We start from the raw sequence: 13,043 nt of genomic DNA on the forward strand, positions 1-13,043 counted from the left end.
TTTTAGGTTCCCCTCTTTATTTTTTCTTGTTTTTAATCTTTATAAAAGAAAACAAAAAAATAAATGACTCTCTAAAACTTATGGGTTGTCTCCCTGGCAATGGTTTCTTTAAAGCCATTAACCTAGGCATATAGTGCTCAAGTAATGGATCCACCCGGATCCCAAGGTATATCAAAGCCAATTTTAATTAACAATGATTTGTGATTTAGTAGTGAGCACAAAGTAACATACATGATGCAACAATGAAGTCTAACTCTCTTCCTATGCATCAGCATGTCATAAAAGAACAGTTCATGCACACATAGTAAAGGCCAATGCATAGTATAAAATAGTTTCTTGCAATTTTATCATATTGGAAACATGGAGATGCGGAGATGTAGTTCCTCTCTCATAATAGTTGCAAGTAGGATCAGCAAGCACATGCATACTATATCTATCAAAATCATCATGTGTAGTAGTAAAACGTAACCCATCAATATAATCCTTAGTAAGGGCAAACTTCTCCGATATAGTGTAGTCGGGAGAATTCAAAAAGATAATAGGACTATCATGCGTGGGTGCACTAGCAAAAATTTCATGTTTAATATAAGGAACTATAGCAAGTTCATCTACATAAGCATAATTCATATTGGCATCTTGGCCACAAGCATAGCTAACACCATCAAAAAGGGATATTTCAAAAGAATCAAGGGGATCATAACAATCATCATAGCATTCATCCTTTGGTAAATTCGAAGGGAAACTAAACAATGTATGGGATAAAGAGTTATTCTCATTAGATGGCGGGAACGGGTGATCAATCTGCTCTTCCTACTTTTGTTCTTCCCTCTCCTCCTCCTCATCTGTTTCATCCAGTGAGCTCACAATGTCATTAATTTCTTCTTCCATAGACTCCTGCAAAATATTAGTCTCTTCTTGGACAGCTGAGGAGTCCTCAATATATGGTTTAATATAGGGATTAGAAGCATAATTATCATAGCAATATTTAAGTATGGCCAAATTTTCAGATTTGTAGAGAGTAGTATCACACTCTTCAATAAAAGAAGCAATTTCACAAGTACCCCTAAAAGAAACAAATTCTTCAATTTGTTGAACATCATAGTAATTATAAACACCCTTAGTATACGAAGATACGATTCCATTATCACTAAACTCACATTGGTAGGGAAGGTGTTTCTTAGGGTCTTTAGAACAACAAGTAAAATCATATATTTCACATAAATTCCAAGCATAGCACTGTATACGATGAATTTGATCCAGTAAAAGTTTCCCTTCTTCAGATATGCAGTGTCGCACATAATAAGCATGCTCATCTAAAGATTTTCCCTCAACTAAGCAAGTTGGGGTTTCAGCCCGAGCACATAGGGATTCAAGATGATCTAAGTAAAAAGCTTCAGTAGTGTGATAGATTTTGAGTGGTTCTTCAACTATTGGTTCAGTAGGTACCACTAATTTTTTTGGGTATTTTGTGTTTCCTACCCATAACTAAAGATAGAAAACAAGAGCACAAAATAAAAACTACTTAGTGATAAAGCAAACAAGCACACATGAGAATATTCACCCCACGCTATAACTCCCCGGCAACGGCGCCAGAAAAAGGTCTTGATAACCCACAAGTATAGGGGATCAATTGTAGCCTCTTTTGATAAGTAAGAGTGTCGAACTCAACGAGGAGCTAAAGGCAGAACAAATATTCCCTCAAGTTTTATCGACCATCGATACAACTCTACGCACACTTGACGTTCGCTTTACCTAGAACAAGTATAAAACTAGAAGTACTTTGTAGGTGTAACAGGATAGGTTTGTGTAAATAAAAACTAGGGGCTGTTTTAGGTAAAGAGGCAATAAAGTTAGTATAGTAAGTGTGGAAAAGTGGTGGTAGGAGTTGCGAAATTGTCCCTAAGCAATTGACTACTTAAATAGACCGATAGCAAGTTTTATGTGGGAGAGGCCACTCCTAGCATGTCATCCCTGACTTGGAATTCTATGCACTTATGATTGGAACTATCAGCAAGCATTCGCAACTACTAACATTCATTAAGGTAAAACCCAACCATAGCATTAAGATATATTGGTCCCCCTTCAATCCTGTATGCATCAATTTCTATGCTAGGTTGAAGCTTCTGTCACTCTTGCTCTCCAATACATAGTCCTATCAACATACAACAAACCCTATGGTGTGATCCACGCGCGCGCTCATATGATGGGCACCAAAGGACAGCAACATAACCACAAGCAAATTAAACCAATCATAGCAATTCACCAATTACCGGTAGGACAACGAAAATCTGCTCAGACATCATAGGATGGCAACACATCATTGGATAATAATATGAAGCATAAAGCACCATGTTCAAGTAGAGGGTACAACGGGTTGCGGGCGAGTGGGATGCTATAGATAGATGGGGGAAGGTGATGAAGATGTTGGTGAAGATGACATAGGTGTTGGTATAGCTTGTCGTCACACAATGATGACCCCGGCGGTGTTCCGGCACCATCGAGAGAGAGGGGGAGAGGGCCCCTGATAACCCACAAGTATAGGGGATCAATTGTAGCCTCTTTCGATAAATAAGAGTGTCGAACCCAACGAGGAGCTAAAGGTAGAACAAATATTCCCTCAAGTTCTATCAACCATCGATACCACTCTATGCACGCTTAACGTTCGCCTTACCTAGAAGAAGTATGAAACTAGAAGTACTTTGCAGGTGTTGTAGGCTAGGTTTGCAAGATAATAAAGAGCATGTAAATAAAAGCTAGGGGCTTTGTAGATAAAGACACAACTAAATTAGTTTCAGTAGAGAGCTTTTTGTCACGAGAAAGTTATTTGTCCCTAGACAATCGATAACTAGACCGGTAATCATTATTGCAATTTTATTTGAGGGAGAGGCATAAGCTAACATACTTTTTCTTCCTGGATCATATGCACTTATGATTGGAACTCTAGCAAGCATTCACTGTCGGTGTTCTGGGAACGGGGGTCCCCAGACTTGCCTGCCTGCGGCCCGCAGCATGGCTCCACCAGCGGCCCTGTACGGCCCATATTCTATAGCAAACACTCAAGAATCTCGTGAGGGGCCAAGCCTCGTGAGGCGGGCGACGCAAGACCTCCTTAGGGGCAGCCTCACCAGGATGGCTTGCGAGGGGCAGAGAGATCAACGCAAGGGACACTTAGGGAGTCCTGGACTAAGGGGTCCTCGGGCGTCCGACCTATTGGATATGGGCCGGACTGTTGGGCCGTGAAGATACAAAGACCGAAGACTCTACCCGTGTCCAGATGGGACTCTCCTTGGCATGGAAGGCAAGCTTGGCGACCAACTATGAAGATTCCTTTCTCTGTAACCGACCTTGTGTAACCCTAGATCCCTGCTGTGTCTATATAAACCGGAGAACTAGGTCCGTAGATAGCCCGAATAAGAATAATCATAGCCAGGCTAGACTTTTAGGGTTTAGCCATTACGATCTCGTGGTAGATCAACTCTTTTAATACTCATATTCATCAAGATCAATCAAGCAGGAAGTAGGGTATTATATCCATAGAGAGGGCCCGAACCTGGGTAAACATTATGTCCCCCGTCTCCTGTTACCATTGATCCTAGACGCACAGTTCGGGACCCCCTACCCAAGATCCACCGGTTTTGACACCGACATTGGTGCTTTCGTTGAGAGTTCCATTGTGCCGTCCTCAAAAGGTTTGATGGCTCCTTCAATCATCTACAACGATGTTGTCCAAGGGGAAGTCTTCCTCCCCGGACAGATCTTCGTGTTCGGCGGCTTCACACTGTAGGCCAACTCGCTTGGCCATCTGGAGCAGATCAAAAGCTACGCCCCTAGCCACCAGGTCAGATTTGGAAACTTGAACTACATCGCAGATATCCATGGAGACTTGATCTTCGATGGATTCGAGACAACGGCAGCCGCTCCCTACCACCACGATAAACATGACCTAAATCTATCATCGGTCCACACGCAGGAGATAGTACCTGTAGCTGCTCCGACCAGAGATCCGGAGCAGATCGCGCCATCCGAAGACTGGAAGCTCAACCCCGCTGCGGAAACCGCGGTCTCAGCGGTGTTGGAGCCGCACACAGACTTAACTTCAATTGACATCTATGTCACCAAAACTACGGACCCGTCTCAGGCTATAGGTTCCGAACTACGCGCGTCCGCGCATATCGAGCACGTTTGGTCATCGATCACCGAATTCAGTGCCTTGGACATCTTCCGGCATTCGCCTCTGGGCGACGTGCTAAACTCGTTAAGAGCACTATCATTAGTGGGGGGCTCACAGCCGAACTGTATCCGGTTCGAACTGGAGATTGATAACAGAGAATTTTTCTTCGCACCCACTGCACACTTCATACATGCAGTCAAAGACTTAACTGACATGCTCGACTACGGCTCCGAGGAACCTGACAACACTCCAGATGGTGCCTAAGACAGAAAAGATCCCGACGAATGAACTGCCGAACAGGACGATGGGGAAAATGGGCAAGTTAGCCCTGACAAACAGGCCATAAACGACGACTCGGGGGACAATAATTATCTTCTACTCTCTGAGGATGAGGTGAGTCTCGGCAGCGAGGATTTTATCGTGCCTGAGGAACCTTAGGAGTAGGAGCGCTTTAAGCGCCGGCAAATAGCCACTGCAAGGAGCCTGAAAAATAAGCAGCAGTAGCTTCAAGCTGACCAAGATCTTCTCAACAATAGATGGATAGATGTCCTAGTAGCCGAAGAATATGGCCTCACGCGCCCATTCGAAATTTACCCAAAGCGCAAATTGCTACCTCAGTTTGATGACGAGGCACCGGAGCCCATACCATCACTGCACAATGCGGCTAACCGACCACCACGCGGTCGGGACAAAGCAGCAACTCAAGCCAAATCCTAGCCCGCCCCTCCTCACCCTAAAGGCAAAGACAACACAGCTCGTGGTCACACATATAACTTTCGGCAGGACCTGGACAATAGAGCAGGACATACTAGACCGGTCTACGGATTGCGAGGACGTGCCCCGACACGTGAAAATGGCTATCTATTCGGACGTGACAAGCCTAGTCACACCCAGGCCAAAAACCACAGACGGACTCCATCGGAACTACGTCTCAATGTGGCCCAACATAGAGGCGCCGCACACCCTCTTTGCTTCACAGACGAAGTAATGGAGCACGAATTCCCAGAAGGGTTTAAACCCGTGAATATCGAATCATATAATGGAACAACTGATCCCGTGGTATGGATCGAGGATTTCCTTCTCCAAATCCACATGGCCCGCGGATACGACCTTCATGCCATCAAATACCTCCCGTTAGAACTCAGAGGTCTAGCTCGACACTGGTTAAACAGTCTGCCCGAACACTCTATTGGCAGTTGGGAGGATTTGGAAGAGGCCTTCCACGACAACTTCCAAGGTACATATGTCCGGCCACCAGACGTTGATGACTTAAGCCATATAGTTCAACAGCCCGGAGAGTCAGCCAGGAAGCTCTAGACTAGGTTCTTAGTTAAAAATAACCAAATCGTCGACTGCCCGGACGCGGAAGCCCTAGAGGCCTTCAAACACAGCGTCCGGGATGAGTGGCTCGCCCACCACATTGGTCAAGAAAAACCAAAATCCATGTCAGCCCTAACCGCTCTGATGACCCGCTTTTGTGTGGGAGAAGACATCTGGCTCGCTCGTAGAAGCAACAACGCTAGCGATCTAGGCACTTCTGAAGTACGAGACGACAATGGCAAACCACGACGCAGCAAACACAAACGTCGCAATGATAATGAGAGAACACGCGACACAGCGGTCAATGCCGGATTCAGCGGCCCCAAACCCAGTCAATGGAAAAAGCCATTCAAGGCAAACAGAGAGGAGCCATCCACCTTAGACAAGATATTGGATCGACCCTGCCAGATTCATGGCAATCCCTATTAACCAGCCAATCACACAAACAAAAGCTGTTGGGTCTTCAAACAGGCCGGCAGGCTCAACACCGATCATAAGGGGAAAAGACCGCCCAGTGATAGCGATGACGAAGAGATTCACCAACCAAATACTGGGGGTCAAAAGCAATTTCCCCTTGAGGTAAAAACGGTGAACATGGTATACATGACACACGCCCTTACAGAGGAGCATGACACATATTCCCTCTGGACTGAGGATCATACTACGTTCCCTCCAGTCGGAGTACAAGTCGGCCTTATTAAACCGCGTACCTTGTTGGCCATAAAGGCGCCGGTCTCCATTCGGCAGGACCGACAAATTATGGAGCTGGACTAGCAATTCGGCCTCCGTTGTCCACCTCATACACCTGCGAAGTCTATATCGCGCGTACATAACTATGCACTTAAAATGCCATGGCATCTACGGAGGCATAATACGGACGGGCCTACAAGTACTTCTATAACCCCCTTCTTTTCCATTCTTTTCTGATGACTTTTTCTTTTTTATTATCCTTTTATCATAGGTGACTCATAGGCCGGTCATCTCACTGACTCCATCGGAGTTCCGCTTTGTACATTCATCCAAAAGTTACTCCCTTTAAGGAGCCCCTTCATCGAGGAAAGGCGGCGAAGACGTGCGCCGGGAGGTCCAAGACAACTTTTTTAGACCGCACTCTCTATTTTGCGAGCCTGTAAAGTGCCTTCTACCTCAGCCATCGACCCTTGGCATGTCAAATAGCCAGCGTGGTGGTGTTATTATATACAAAACAATGATTGGCACATCACTCAAGTTCTAGTGAATATAATTTATATACTGTATTCACTTTTCTCTAAAAAAAACTATATTTTGCTCCTTGTGTTATTTCACACGCCCCGCTAGGGGCTTGATATGGGAACAAACTAAATTGCCAATAAGTCCGAACAACTTTATCGCATACTTCGGCGCCGCGAGTTTGGCCTTATATGCATCAGCTCTGAATCATGTATTAGGTCAATAGTTGGGTTGCCCGGCTCCTGTGCTTGCTACCTTATGTTCCGTTCTATCAGCTAAGGTATTAAAGGTAGAACTACTGCAATTGTGCCCTGGTTACCCAGGCGAGCACCTCAGTAGAGAAAGCCGAAAACTGACTGTCATGATGCGGCGAGAGCTGGTCAACCACTCGATGACTTATTGGAATCTTTCGTGATTCCCTCCGTATTACACGAAGGACCTTTCTTTAGGTCATACATGTGAACGCACCACATTGGGATAACAGCGTACATACCAGGGTTTATATCGTAGACCCACCATAAAACTCCTATGGCTAAGTGAAAGTGTTAATGCACTATAGTCCGGTTGCCTCATTCACTACATTGACACCTCCATCCATGGATGAAAACGTTGGGTTAAGAGTGATCATATGCTTTTCCGAACACCCCCATATTTTCTACATGGGGGCTGAAGCCGACGACTGGAAATTTTTCAGATTATGCAAACAACGGCCGCACAGGAGGAACCAAAAACTTTTAAGCAAAAATCATAATATTATAATCATATAGTGTTTTACAGTTCAATACATTTCATTCGAATATCATATCTTTTGAGCACTGACCCTCTATCAAGCGGGCACCCTCTAAGACATCATCGAAATAGTGTTCAGGTGTGTGATGGTCCTTACCCTTGGGGGGACTCCTCGAGGCAACGTTAGTGGCCTTCATCTTGGCCCAGTATGTTTTGACACGGGCAAAGGCCATCCGTGCACCTCCAATGCACGTTGAACGCTTAACGGCGTCGATACGCGGCACTGCATCCACCAGCATCTGCACCAAACCGAAGTAACTATTTGGAATGGGCTCCGTAGGCCACAGCCGTACTATTACGTCCTTCATGGCCGAACCAGATATCCTCTGGAGCTCGGCCCACTGGGCCATCTGTTCATTTAGTAACAATGGACGCTTTGGCACGCCGAACTGTGACCAAAAAAGCTTCTCCGTGGCACACCCTTCCTGCACTTGGTAAAATTGTGACGCATCAGAGGCACTCTTCGGCAGGTCTAAAAAGGGGTCCGGAGAACTCCACATTTGGTTAAGCGGGGAATACTTCGGATCGCCGAACTTTGTCTGTAATAAGAAAGGCTTACCAGCCGCTATCTCCCCAGCTTGCCGGATCTCTTCCCGAGCCACTCTAGACTTAGACCGTGCTTCTTTCGGTTCTTGTAAGGCCTTGTCGAGATCGGCTGTTTTGGCCTTGTTATCTTTCTCAAGGACTTCGCACCAGACGGTGGTCTCCTCCAGCTTGCGCGCCATGGTAGTAATTCTTTCCTCACACGGGCACCGAACAGCCTGTTCGGTTTTTAACTCTTCAGCCACCTTATGGGCAGCCAGATTACTCATCTGGGTTTGTTCCTTGGCAAGGACAAGCTCAGCCCGAAGGGCCTCCACCGCAGCAGCACCATCTGTAGTTACGCATGTCTTAGTATACAATTCCAGCTTCATGCTCATGTTATCATGCATAAATATACTGGCTGACCCAAAAACATACCTTGCGCCTCATCAAGACGCTTGTTGATCAGCGTGATGTCATCATCCGCCTCATCAATCTTCCGCTGCAGATCCGCAACCTCCGCGGATCGGGCAATTGCAGGAGAAGTAATAGCCTGTGTTCCAAGTAGTCATATTATTTCCTGGATAAATATTTTTGATCCTATGATTGGCTCCCTTGGGGATCCTATCAGAGTCTCAGGGGATACTATCTATTCATAGGAGTACTTTGTGAATAAAACACAATTGAAAGCATTACAACACAAATCTCGAAACCTCTTAGCAGGCTTGTGATAGGACCTTTTTAACCATCGTGCCCATCAAGGTACGATGGTCTTCGGAGACGGACGCTTGTCACAGCATGTCCGTCAATATATCTGGCGTTTCTGGGTCACCGGAAGCAGCCGTAGCAGCACGGCCTCCCTTCAAAGGGGTCCGTTCATTCACCCCTAGAGTTGTCTCCGGCTGGAAGCCGGATAGTCCGGGCCCTTTATTGTTGGTCCCCGGATCTTGGACTACTGAAGTGTCATCTTTGGTTCGTTTTTTCATCACCCCTCACATCACTTGCGGATCAGGAGAGACCCTCCGGGACGATACCTCAACGTCATCCGCCTTATTGGGCAAGGAGACTGGTGGAGGCGTCTCGCTTTCCATCATCTCTGGGAGAAGGTCTCCTGAGGAAGATGATTGTTGAGAAAGATTGTGCGCTGAGCTACAAAAATATACATTTTATATGTTACCCTGGTCACAGGGGAGGAATGGGGTATGTGTAAAATTCCCTTGTTTGCATATGATTTAGGCTTGGCCTCGCTGGAGGACTGCACGATAATGTCATCCTTCAAACCTAAGCCACCCGACAGGGGCATCTTGCCGCGCTTGGGAGCCTTTTCTTCCCAGTCTTCGGAGACGGCCCTTTTCTTACCATAGGGGGAATGAATGTCGGCTTCCCCTTTACTTTTTCCTTTGGGCGATGGGATTTTCATCTCCCCGGACACGACGTCTAAAATATCTTCGGGGTGGAGGCCCTCTTTGGTCCTCCCGCTCCCCGTCTTGTCCTCCTTCGCAGACATCTGGTATGGTGCCGAGGCCAGCATCCTTGTTAATACGGGATCCGCTGAGGCTTCGGGAAGGGGGGCTGAACACCTAATTAGTTCCGCTTTCTTTATCTTGCCCTGAAAGAAGATAGTTTGCTCGGTAACATATCACGATATACTTAACTATGGAGTGTTCGAAAGACAAGTGCTTACCGGGGTGTCCGAATGGTTGCAGTCAAGGCCAACGTCTTTGGAGCTGTCCGGCCAATGTGTTCGTTTCCCAAAAAACATCTTTGTCGGATCTCGGGTTTTGGCAAAACCCTTAAGGTTCGAACACTGGGGTGCGCGCGAAGATCTCCCCCTACCAACTCACGCCCTCAATCTCGCCACAATCTTAAAGGCAAGCTCGACGAACTCGCAACACAAGGTGCACAAGATTTATACTGGTTCAGGCCAGTGTTGTGGTGTAATACCCTACACTAGTGTGGTGTGTTGGATTGCCTCTCGGCTGAGGATGAATAGTACAAGGGGAAGAACAGCCTCCTGAGGTGAGGTGTTCTTGTGCTTGGTGGATGTGAGGATGGGTTGGATCTAGTCCAAGTTGAGACGGCTGAGGTTCTCTTCCTTGTCCCCTTCCTCCCTGTCTACTGTGGTGGCTAATCCTATTTATAGAGGCCCTGGTCCTCTCACCAAATATTGAGCGGGAAGGGAGCCAACAACGGCCAATTTGAAAGGGGACAGCTAGTACGAGTTATCCTGACAAAAGCAGTCTTCGCCTGCCAAAGGCTCTGGTGGTGACGCCGCCTTGGGCTCCATGGGGACCTCCGTCTTGCCATCCTGCTGGTCTTGGTCTCATTGCACCGATATGGAAACCTTTGCTTGATGCCTCGGTACTCCTCGCTTATGCTTGCCTCCTTAGCACCAAAGAGGAAACAAGGACACGGTGCGCGCTGGCGCCCGCCTGGTCTCGGTCGTCATGGCTCACGTCATTGGAACCTCACGAGGTTTGCCTGGCCTTGATCTCTCCGCCCCTCACGAGCCAGCCTGGTGAGGCCGCCTCGAGGAGGTCTTGTGTCATCCGCCTCCCGAGGCTTGGCCCCTCGCGAGGGTCTTGAATGCTTGTTGGTGAAGATGGGTCGTACGTGCCCTCGCGGAACCACGCTGTGGGCTGCAGGCAGGCAAGTCTGGGGACCTCATTCCCAGAAGGTCGACATTAGCCCCCGGGCCCAAGGTGCGCTCAGGCTTGGCTTCGAGGCGAATCCAAAGGGAAAGTGCGGAGCGCCGCGGGCCCAAATACGCTACGGCCTTGGTCAATGCGTGGCGGTTGATTGGACGTGGGCGTCTCCGCTTTCCCACGTTCCCTCGTGAACTGTCCGACTATCAAAAGGCTGGCGTAGACAGCGCTTTCCTTCATTGCTTCCTTTTGTCTTGCTCTAGATCCCCTTTCTTGCTCCCTGCTTCCGAAATCTCCATATCTAATCCCATCCCCTTCCGCATTAGCGACCAATGGCGCCCCAGAGGGTCTAGCCCGCCTCATCGCCAACTAGGTACGAGCCAGCTCTCGACGCGCCCAACGTCTCGGAGAAGAACCTTTCCGCCACGCGCTTGCTGATGGTGGGGGAAAGCAACGAGAGGGGGAAGACTGAGCTCTGGGTCGGCTTCGACGTGCCGGAGCCCGAGGGGAGCACCTTCTTCCCTTTCTTCACGAGCAGCTTCGTCGCGGGGCTGGTTCCCCTCTTCTCTGACTTCTTCTACGAGGTCCTTGGCCACTACGGGCTGCAGGCGCTGCATCTTCATCCCAACTCTATCCTTCTCTTGTCGATCTTCGCCTACTATTGCGAGGCGTACCTCGGCGTGATGCCGTCTATGGCTCTACTGCGCCACTTCTTCTTCCTCCACATCACCGAGGGTCATACCTCCGGGTGTGCCAATTTCATCACGGACGGCAAGGCCAACTCAATCTCGAAGACTGGGAAGATGGCCAACGGCTTCCGGAGCATGTGGGCCATGACGGACGCCAAGTGCGTCCATCCAAGCTTGATGCTGCCAACAAAGATGCCCCAGTACGACAAGGGGTGGTATTGCACGAAGCTCACTGATGAGCGGGCGACGTTGGTGCTGGAGCAGATGAACGCTGACCTGAAGCCGGGCAATGCGAAGGCGACAAAGGTGACATGGGCCATGCTCCTGAGGGAATTCCTGATGCTGCGCGTAGCCCTGCTTTAGGCGCGTATGCGCCCCTTGTGGGAGCTTGGGGCGAAGAGGACAAGGTTCGCCTAAGCACGAAAGCCTTGTTTGACGGTGAACTGGCTGCAGCTCTCCACCTCCTGGTCGGGGACGACTAGGACTACCCACCTAGTGTATTCACTCACTTGTTCCACTGCAAGGATGGGGCGCAAGTCGTGGCCGCTAGGCCGACCTTTGACGGGCGCGGGCTGGTGCCGCCGGCGCCCACCGGGGCCCTGTAACGCCCTCGATGCGGCTATATCTCCCACGTGTCGAAGCATGACTTAGAGGCATAACCGCATTGAAAGCAATGTCACAAGTGAGGTAATCTTCGCAAACAACCCATGTAATACAATAAGGGGAAAAGATACATAGTTGGCTTACAATTGCCACTTCAAACAATTACATGAATAAAGCATTACATCATCCAGATACAATAAAGGTCCGACTACGGAACCAAAATAAAAGAAAAACCCCAAATGCGACAAAGGTCCCCGATCGACCCCAACTGGGCTCCACTACTGATCAACTAGAATGAAACAACACAAAGGACAAGATCTTCATCGAGCTCCTCCGTGAGCTTGGTTGCGTCATCTACACGGTTCAACGGCACCTGCAAGCTGGTTTTGGAAGTATCTGTGAGCCACGGGGACTCAGCAATCTCGCACCCTCGCGATCAAGACTATTTAAGCTTAAGGGCAAGGTAAAGGTATGAGGTGGAGCTGCAGCAAGCGACTAGCATATATGGTGGCTAACATACGCAAAAGAGAGCGAGAAGAGAAGGCAAAGCACGGTCGATAAAAGTATGATCAAGAAGTGATCCTAGAACAACCTACGTCAAGCATAACTCCAACACTGTGTTCACTTCCCGGACTCCGCTGAGAAGAGACCATCACGGTTACACACGCGGTTGATGTATTTTAATTAAGGTCATCTTCAGGTTTTCTACAACGGGACATTAACAAATTCCCATCTGCCCATAACCGCGGGCATGGCTTTCGAAAGTTCAAAACCCTGCAGGGGTGTCCCAACTTAGCCCATGATAAGCTCTCACGGTCAACGAAGGAATAGACCTCCTCCCGAGACATTCCGATCAGACTCGGTATCCCGGTTCTACAAGACATCCTCGACAATGGTAAAACAAGTCCAGCAAAGCCACCTAGATGTGCCGACAAATCCCGATAGGAGCTGCACATATCTCATTCTCAGGGCACACCGGATGAGCAAGACGTTGGGTGGGCCAGCCCAGAGTTGCCCCTGGTAGCTCCGGACATCCTCAGTTGGACCAACACTCAGAGGAGCACTGGCCCGGGGGGGTTAAAATAAAGATGACCC

The 13,043-nt window shown here is 48.4% G+C and overlaps 1 pseudogene; it reads right to left on the bottom strand.

The window, feature by feature from the left end:
* LOC123083775 (uncharacterized) overlaps positions 1 to 9,542 on the bottom strand; it is a 123,219-nt pseudogene extending 113,677 nt beyond the window's left edge.
* Positions 9,543 to 13,043: the final 3,501 nt, after the last annotated feature.

This window comes from Triticum aestivum, chromosome 4A (assembly GCF_018294505.1).
Source record: "Triticum aestivum cultivar Chinese Spring chromosome 4A, IWGSC CS RefSeq v2.1, whole genome shotgun sequence".
NCBI lineage: Eukaryota > Viridiplantae > Streptophyta > Magnoliopsida > Poales > Poaceae > Triticum > Triticum aestivum.